Source organism: Pogona vitticeps, chromosome 5 (genome assembly GCF_051106095.1).
Source record: "Pogona vitticeps strain Pit_001003342236 chromosome 5, PviZW2.1, whole genome shotgun sequence".
NCBI lineage: Eukaryota > Metazoa > Chordata > Lepidosauria > Squamata > Agamidae > Pogona > Pogona vitticeps.
This window is the reverse complement of record NC_135787.1, coordinates 80,737,596-80,747,805: the sequence shown is the minus strand read 5'-3', so window position 1 is coordinate 80,747,805 and position 10,210 is coordinate 80,737,596.

Here is a 10,210-nt window from a genome sequence, read left to right as displayed (position 1 = left end):
GCCACATGCATGACCCTGCTGATGCCTCTTTTGTCTGCCTCTCAGGAAGGTAATGATAGTCTCATCTTGCCACTAATGTCTCCCACCCATGCTCATCTCCAACAACTCCTACCACCACATCTTCTTTGACTCCATGTCCATTATAACTCTGTCCAGCAAGTACAATACCATTTCTCTGTTTAACCTGGTTGACTGGAGCCTTAAATTTGTTTTAGAATTATATCCTTAATGGGATTTAATTAGGATATGGTCTTAATTGCAACAGTGCCCTGCCTCATGTCTCCTGGTGCATCTATTTGTACAGTACATGTAGCTTTTCTATTTAAAGTGTGTATGTTTGTGCATACATGCCATAATGGCTTAAAATACATACTTGAACATACATTAACTGCAATAACCTGCTTTTAGCAGACTATACACACAGTTCTTTTCAAGGTCCACCGCACAAGATACTATTTTTGCTTATTGAATTACACTGATAATATACACAAATTGGGCTGAGATGTAATATTGACAGTGGCTAATGATTGCTTTCCTGATACACGTCTTAGATAAAACATATTAATGTGAATGCCTGGTCCCATTAAAATCATCAGATAAACTCCCATTAACTTCAATGGAATAATGAACTTTCTGATAAGAACCTGGAACACAGAGTTCTCCCTCAGCTTCACAGAAGCAAATGTAATAAGCCATAATAAGCAATAATGTACCAAAGCCTGAGTCTTACCATTTGTCTGCCCTAAATCTGACCTGACATTTCTCATAAAACATTTTTCTACCTGTACAATTCCTTGGAAAACAAGGTCACTTTGCTGAATTTTCTCTGAATATTCTCACCATTTGGGGGACCTGGTCAGAGGATGGGAAGTGGCTGCCATTATCTTCCCAAATGCACTAGGACAAAAGTAGATCCAAGACACTGTGGAAGTTGCAAAATGATGGTCAGACTGCCAACCCTTAGGGGAAAAAATGCTGTGCTTGAACATTGACTCTCCACTGCAAGAAAATGAAAATGTATCCTTTACCCAGAGAAATTTGATGATGATGATGATGATGATGATGATGATGATGATGATGATGATGATGATGATGATGATGATGATCATCATCATCATCATCATCATCATCATCATCATCATCATCTCAGAACTGCAAAGGTGGAAGGAAGAACTTATGAAACATTGAGTCCGGCCCCTGTCAAGAAGGCAAAGTGTGGAATTGACCTCCAAGACCTAAACCACTATCCAGCAGTTCTAAAAGTAGAATTCCAGAGCTGGAAGGGACCCTATGGACCATCAAGTCCAACTCCCTGTCACGGAGGCACAGTGGGGCACAATGTCCGCTGTCCTATTATGTATGGAATAAATGAAAAGGAAACAGACAGTCTACAGTGGAAAGCTTAGAATTCACCCCAAGCACAGAGCTAGGCAAGAACATTATTGTTTCTCTTCATAAATAATAAAGCAGAACACCCTCAGGAAATTCCTCATTCTACCCAGATACAATTAAGTTCGTTGTCACCTACTAAGCTATACAATGGACAATAATATTAACAACAGGATATGCTTCCAGAGGCAGTAGCCCATATCCTGTAGAGCTTCCACTGAGTAGTAAAATCCTGCTTTCATGGTTACACATTGCTGCTGCATAAACAGAGGGCATGTTTACGTCATGGAGATCAATTTTTACTCAGTGATAATGCTTGTGCAAATGATGCAATTGTGTATTCTACACTGGCAGAATTTTCTGTTTAGAAGAAGTGGAATAGGATACTTATCATGAGACAGTATCCTATTACTTAAATATAAAGTGAATGGGAAATCACCTAAGTGCACCCCCAGTTCCAGCAGGCGTCCTGTGTGTTACCTGTTGTGCAAATGGGCATATGCTGGGGAACCTGCCAGAATCAGGGGAATGATTGTGAAATTGCTCTTCTGTTCTGGATTTAGGCAATGGAATAGCAAGCATTTTCTTTAAGAAATCTGCTCCCACTTCATGTCCCTCCTTAATTTCTCTAGGCATCTCTCCCGCTGTTTGGTGTGTGTTTGGCTTAATCAGCCCTGTTCTAGGCTGTGCAGCAGCTTGAATAATGATCGTGATTCTCTTAAGGCTTTGGTGCAACTTTTTGGTTCCTAGTCTAAAGGCAGATCTGAATTAAATGAATAGTTCTGGCCTCTGAACCACACTTATAGAAGACTATCAAAGAAACTAGTGATGGCTGCTGAAGGTCAGCACCAAAGTTGATTTCTGAGGTTAACACTGAAAACTACAACTGTCTCCTGGAGACCTGACCTTATATAGCTAGCTAACCAACTTTAATGTCATTAGCAACCAATCCTCTTTCTCCTCCATTCTCTTCTTCTTCTAACTAAAAATTCCAACTAATCTGAAGCAATGTATTCTCAAAGGCTTTCATGGCCAGGATCTGATGGTTGTTGTGGGTTTTTCAGGTTCTTTGGCCGTGTTCTGAAGGTTGTTCTTCCTAACGTTTTGCCAGTCTCTGTGGCCGGCATCTTCAAAGGAACAGGAGTAGGAACTCTGTCCATGCTCTGTTGTTTGTTGGGTGGTTGAGTATTTATAGCTGTGGGAACAGCTTTTGTCCTTTTCAGGAGATTGGGTGATGAGGAAAATACAGCCTGCAAACGAACTCTACCCAGCCACAAGGACCAGGGATCATTGCACACAAAAGACCAGCTAAAGACACCCATCATTCACAGTGACAGATAATCTTTCCCCCCTTTTCACAACAATACATCCACAACAACAACAACAAAAACACGCTGATCACCATCATCACCCTATCTCCTGAAAAGGGCAAAAGCTGCTCCCACAGCTATAAATGCTCAACCACCCAACAAACAGCAACAGAGCATGGACAGAGTTCCTACTCCTGTTCCTTTGAAGATGCCGGCCACAGAGACTGGCAAAACGTCAGGAAGAACAACCTTCAGGAATGGCCAAAGAGTCCAATAAAGCCTGGACAACTATAATCTGAAGCAACTCATTCTCCACCCCAGGGTGAAGAGCCCTGGAGACTTGAGCAACTTTATCTCCTTTGGGGGGGGGGGATAATTGAGATGTGTAGCATCTCTGGAAGATCCTAGGTTCAATATCAAGGATTTGTGTATATGCTTGTGTGGGGTCCCTATTGCACATGCTTATTTTGTATCATCGGCCAGAGGCTTATAACATTTCTTTTTTAAAAAAAAAATTAAGGAGTTACCACTCTCATTTATTTATTTACTTTATTTATTTAAGAAGGACCCAAGACACCTTACATTGTTTACAAAGCTTACAAAGACAATTTTTAAAAGTTAAAAACAGTAGGTATACAAATATTTAAAAGAATTAAACAAATATCACACTAAAAATGAGAAATAAAATCAATACGAAAAACACAATTAAAGCAACAAGGAATAACACTCCATTAAAAAAAAAAACCCTCTCAGATAGACAATCTCTAAGTGAAAGCCTATCCGAAGAGAAAGGTATACATCTGGTTGCAGAAGGACAAATATGGGGCCAGTCTAACCTCCTGTGGGAGGGAGTTCCAGAGTCTACAGTAGGTGCAGTCACAAAGAAGGTCCTCTTCCATGTTCCTATCAAATGTAACTGTGAAGATGGAGGCACAGAGACAAAGGCCTCCCTTGATTATCTCCACATCTGGACAGACTCATAAAGAAAGACAGAGTCCTTAAGATAACTTGGACCCAAGCCATTTAGGGCTTTATAGGTTAAAACCAGGAATTTGAATTGTTCCCAGAACTGGACCAGCAATCAATGGAGCTGCTGTAACTGGGTGGTTATGTAAACCCTGTAATCAGCCAGAATTAATAATCTCAACTTCCCTCATAAGAGCGCACACTGGATCATACAAGGTAATTTAAAAGTTACTATTTTAGCTACTTTTGAATAAATAGAAAGCTATTTTCTATAAATTGACTCTGTAAAGGCAGCTTTTTTTTTGAGGGGGGAACCTCTGAGCTTTAGCTATAACTTATTACTTTTATACTTTGATTTCCCAAGCTTTGAATGTAGGCAAGGAATAATCCATTTTAGAAGATGTGTAATACCAAACACAGCTTGCTTTCTCTCTCAAAAAACACACCCTGTGTACAAAGGGACTAGGTAAAAGCTGGAACAATACAGAAAAGGCTGGATCTGGGACTTTTTAATAAAAATTGATGCTAAAAATAGTGGGATGTGCTGGGGAAACAGCCAAACAATATTTTAGACTTCCAACCCAAAGATTATTACATTTCTATTAACCCTTTAAGCCCAAAGCACCTGCCAGAACAGAACACATTGGCCCAGAATGACAGCTTGCAAGTAGGATAACTCAACCAAAATCACAACAGACATACCTGTTCAGGGCTGAACATCAATATTGCAAAAACTCAGCCTGGAACAGAGATTTTTGAGTAGGCCAGCCCTACAAAATTCAACTGCAAAACACTCTCAAGAACAACATTCTAGAACCCATTGGAGGCAGAAGATCAATTGGGGCAGAAGGGGCAGCCCAGAATTGTGACTTTTGAGGAGAGCAATCTAACCCATTTCACTGGCCCCATCTAGCTAGAAGGGATGGATGCAACCAGCTACAAAGTGCCCCCCTCCAGAATAATATTCCAGTACCTGTTCTGGGCAGAAAATCAATATTGCAAACAAGTCCAGAATGGGGACTTCCAAGTCGAATAACCCAACCAAATTCACAACACACATATGATTAGATGAGGCAGAAGCTACAAATCATCTGCAGGTACAATATTACAGTACTCATTCCTGGTAGAAAATCAATATTGCAAAAACAGCACAGAATAGAGACTTACAGGTAGGAAACTCCAATGAAATGTACTTGTCCCATAGATTAGAAGGGACAGCCACAACCAGCCACAAAACGTCAAGGACCACATTCCAGTATCTATTCCAGGCAGGAAGCCAATCTTGTGCAAGGCATCCTGGAACAGCAACTTCCAAGTAGGACAGAATGACAAGATTCACCCATCTCATCAGACTAGAAGAGACTGATGCATCAAGCCCATAAACAGCCCCAGGAACTACATTCCAGGGCCCATTATGGGCTCAAATGCGGCTGCTGTTCATGGGGCAAGTCTTACTCAGAAGTTGACATTTCAGGTTGCTTTTCTCAATATTGATTTTCTTCCTAGAACAAGCACTGGAATGTTGATCCTTGGGATGTTTTGTGGCAGGTTACATCATTCCTCTCTATCTGGATGGGGCAAGTGAATTTGGTTGGGCTGGCCTATTTGGAAGTCAGCATTCTGGGCTGTTTTTTTCAGTATTGATATCCTGCATGGAACAGGTACTGGAATGTTGTTCCAGTGGATGATTTGTGACTTGCTTAATCTGTCTCATCTAGTCACACATGTGTTGTGAATTGGGTTATCCTACTTGAAAGTTGCCCTTCCGGCCCATTGTGTTCTGTTCCGGCAGGTTTTGGGGAATTAAATTAAATTAAACTAAATTTATTTATTTATTTATTTATTTATTTGTTTGTTTGTTTGTTTATACCCTGCCTATCTGGTCATTGCGATTAATGAAAGAGTAATATCCATTGGGTTTGAGTTCTAAAATATTGTTTGGCTGTTTCTCCATAAAAGTAAAGGTTCCCCTTGACAATTTTTTTTGTCCAGTCGTGTCCGACTCTAGGGGGCAGTGCTCATCCCCGTTTCCAAGCCATAGAGCCAGTGTTTGTCCGAAGACAATCTTTCTGTGATCACATGGCCAGTGCGACTTAGACACAGAACGCTGTTACCTTCCCACCAAGGTGGTCCCTATTTATCTACTCGCATTTGCATGCTTTCGAACCGCTAGGTTGGCAGGAGCTGGAACAAGCGACGGGCGCTCACTCCGTCGCGTGGATTCGATCTTACAACTGCAGGTCTTCTGACCCTGCAGCACAGGCTTCTGTGGTTTAGCCCAAAGTGCCACCATGTCCCTCCATAACCTCCCACTATTTTTAGCATCCATTTTTATTAATAAGACCTCATTCCATTCTATTGTGGCTTTTACCTAGTCCCATATGCAAATTGAAGGAAGAACTATTTTTATTAGCAAATGGCAACATGCACGTTTCATGAGACAAGTGCCTGTCACTAAACTGAAACTTATGGACTAGCTGGGAAAAATAACATTGGCATGTACTGTATGCTTTATGGGGATTATGATGGGTACAACGGAAACGAGGGTGCATTAAAAGGAGTATGAAAGAGCACCTTTAGTGAAAATGAGTTACCAGAAATGAAGGATTGTACCAGAATAAGCCTCAACTTTGCATTGATGGTAAAAAAAAAAATGACACTTCTCCAGTGATACTTTGACAGAATGCCCCATGTCATAGATACATCTATTTCGTATAGAGTGGATAAGATCCACAGGGTGATTGGTGGTAGCATGAAGAAAGGAAATGAATCCAGAGGGTGGACTTGTGTATAGGGAAAATAAACAAAGGACACTGGATGGATGCGACAGATACCTTGGTAGCTATTAGCTACTTTATAAATCTGCCAAACTTCAGATTTATAAGGTAAATCAAATTAACACTGCAATATATCCAGCTGTTTAAAAAGTGTTGGGAATTAACAAATTGATACAATTTTCTTCAATTTTTGAACAAGCATATCAAATAATTCTATTCAATAGAATATATTTATACAGTGGTGTCTCGCTTAATGGGTGCCCCATTTAACGACGAAATTGCATAGCGATGAAGATTTTGTGATCGCAATAACAATCGCATTGTGATGTTTTAAATGGGGAAAAATCGCTTTGCAATGATCGGTACCCTGTTTTGCTTACCGATCATCACGAAGCGATGATTTTTTAACAGCTGATCAGTGGTTCCAAAATGGCTGCCAGGTTAAAAAAAATGGCCACCCGCTTTTTTTGGGGACAGATTCCTCGCTTACCGGGCAGCGAAAATGGCTGCCCTATGGAGGATTTTCATTTAGAGGTGAGTCTGAAGCCCATAGGAACGCATTGAAGGGGTTTCAATGCATTCCTATGGGCTTTTTTAAATCGCATAGCGACGAAATCGCTTTGCAGCGATTTTTGCTGCACTGATTATCATCACTATGTGAGGCACCACTGTATTCTTCTTAACTGTATCAGAATATGCCCCTCAACATATACTATAGAAGACTTGATTTTAGCAGCCCCCAGTACCCTTTATATTTCCTATCATTGGTCAGATATTATCTAACATGTTTATTAAATGTACTGTGGTACATCTGATACCAACAAAGAAGAAAGACAAAGCTTAATTTTTACTGAATACATCTTCTGCAATTGATTCAGATTTGTTGAGGACAAATGCCTTCAAAATTCTGAGTCATAATTCAACAATTTCTGAAGTTTTTATGCCCCATTAAACCCTATGGCTTGAACTACTGGCCATACTATGTTATGTAAACGCCACTTTTCACTCTGAAGCTAGAATATTGCCAGTCCTTGCACTGACTTATCATTGGAAATGAGCAAATAGCAGTAACCTTTCTCCTGTTTATTAGACTTGGATGGCGTAGACAAATTAATGAAAGGGAGTTGGGATGGAATATCTTCAAACACTGATATTAATTACATGAGTCAAATATATGATCATTTGGTCTCATGACAGTGTTTTGACAGTAGGGGAGGGTACAAAAATACTGCCAACTGAGGCAAGTGTTAAGAAACAGTGAACTAATTCACACCACTTGACAGACTGATGAGCGATAAAGAATGGAGGGGGAATATTAAAAAGTATGCTGGAATAATGCTGGTGTAAAGTTTTCCCCAGCTGACTGGAGAGTTCATTGAGTAAGACCAGCTAGCTGCAGATCCAGAGGTTGGGAGTTCTATTTCTCTGACTTTTGGGGTACAAATCAGTCTGTATGGTCTTGGGCAAACTTTGCAATTTCACAGCACCCCTGGAAGAAGGGAATGGAAAACCACGCCTGAGTGTTTTATACCCAGGCAACCCTAGAAAGGTCTGTCATAATTTGGAATCAGCTTGATGGCACATAACAATCACTATGAAAGCACCTAGAAAACAAAGCAATAATAACTAAAATCCAACACTGATTAGTCAATAACAAATCCTGCCAGGATAATCTGAGCTCTTTTTTTTATGGGGTAACCACTCTGATAAGGGGGGATGCTGAATGCTGTAGACATAGTAGATCTTGACTTCAGCAAAGCTTTCGACAAAGTGTCTCATTTTATTCTGATTAGCAAGTTATAACTAGTTGTGGGCTGGATATAACAAATGTGACATGGATATACAGTTGGCTGCAGAATCGTACTCAGAGAGTGATGATTAATGGCTCTTTCTTAAACTGGGAGGAGGTAACAAGTAGGGTACCCCAGAGTCAGTCCTGGGCCAAGTGCTATTCAATATTTTTTTTGCTGTCTTAAGGACCATGAAACAAGGGGAAGGGGGTCCCATGAGACCTTCAGCAGCAAATCTGATCCTGCACTACCGCAGGCCCCTGGTTTCTGAGGGCAAGAAGTTGCCTAACATGTTTGCAATAAAGTGTGGCCCTAGTTTAACCCATCACCTATGTCTTGTCTCTTATTCTGGGGTGGGAGGGCAATGAAAAATGGGAAGCTCCTAGAAGGGAAGCTGGCCCACTCTCTCTGACAATGGTGGCAGTGGCAGAAGTGGTGCTGGAGGTGGCAGGACAGAGAGGTGACAGAGACAGTGGAAAGGGAGTGGGTGGAAATCCATTTTGCAGAAGCAAAATGAAGCACCCAGGGGGGGGTGGGAATTGATTCTTCATTCTGCTTTGGAAAAACAGGATCCGGACTGGGTCATGAACCGAACCAGGCACCAATCTGATCAGTTTTTCTGAGTTGTAGTTTGGTTCATGCCCATCTGTACGTGTGACTACCACATGACTTTAAACCAATTTCAAAAACCCAATAAATCACCCCATTTACTTCAGTAGTGTAACTGGGCCCTGATTAAAGTTGCTTTAAAGTCATGCATGTGAAATACTGGGGCAGGAGATCCATTTACCCTGGTGTTAATCCACTCGTCTCACATCCATCCCAGGCAGAAAGCCACACATGTCATGCCCATTTGAGGAGGAGGAGGAGGAGGAGGAGAAGGAGGAGGAGGAGGAGGAGGAGGAGGAGAAGAAGAAGAAGAAGAAGAAGAAGAAGAAGAAGAAGAAGAAGAAGAAGAAGAAGAAGAAGAAGAAGAAGAAGAAGAAGAAGAAGAAGACTTCATGTTCAGCACAGGCAGAAATTCATTGCCCACCCAGCCCAGAAATAATGAGACGACACAGGTGGGCAGCTGGGAGATCGTACCATGTAAAACTACCTCTCATCTGATAGCTGATTGTCACAACCTGACAGAGAGATGGCCACATTTTTGCACCATGCGTCAATCCTGAACTCACTCAAGCTTTTTTATCGCAGTACCCGCCACGGCATGGGGCTATTTATATTCCCCACACCCACCACATAAGCTGAAAACTTTGGCTTGAAGGCCCCTTTGCAGGTCTCTCAGAAAAATGTCCATCCCCAACTCAGATATGTGAATGCCATCGCTCCTGAATAATTCAGGTCAATAAATTGTTATGTCCAGATATTGAATGGACCCATGGCAGATCTTACAATTTACTCCACACCTGGAGCGATCTATCTGACTCAGTTCACAGTCGGCTCTCCAGACAAGCCTTGGAATAATGTTAACCCATATTAGCTTCATTGAAGGAAACCTATCCTTCAATGTCTGCAGGTTGTGGATAATTTGCAACATCAACGACTTGCCTTTTCTACTTGTCAAGTCATTCCCACTCAACAAACTACCATTAGATTGGGGGGTATGCATGCTCAAAATCTGATAGGTCCAGCCCCCAATAGTCCTGGCCATAACATGCCCCTCTTTCCTTTCCATTCAAGAGTGGCCAGGGCCCCCACACCAAAATTACATCCCTAATCTGTTCTCAAGGCATGCTTCATGGCCCAGTGAATATAGCTGTGGCCATACACCACCATTCACAGCTGGGAAGAAGCTGTCATGGCTCCTGAATGAGAAAAACAGAGTCACATCTATACTGGGAGGGAATGTACATAAGTTTTAAACTTGTGTGACGACCACCTCCCCAGTTTCTTAATTTGCTCCTCACCATAACCCAAGGCGGCAGCCGTAGATGCTGTGCCTATACAAAAATGAATGAGTTCTGAATGTCCACCCCAC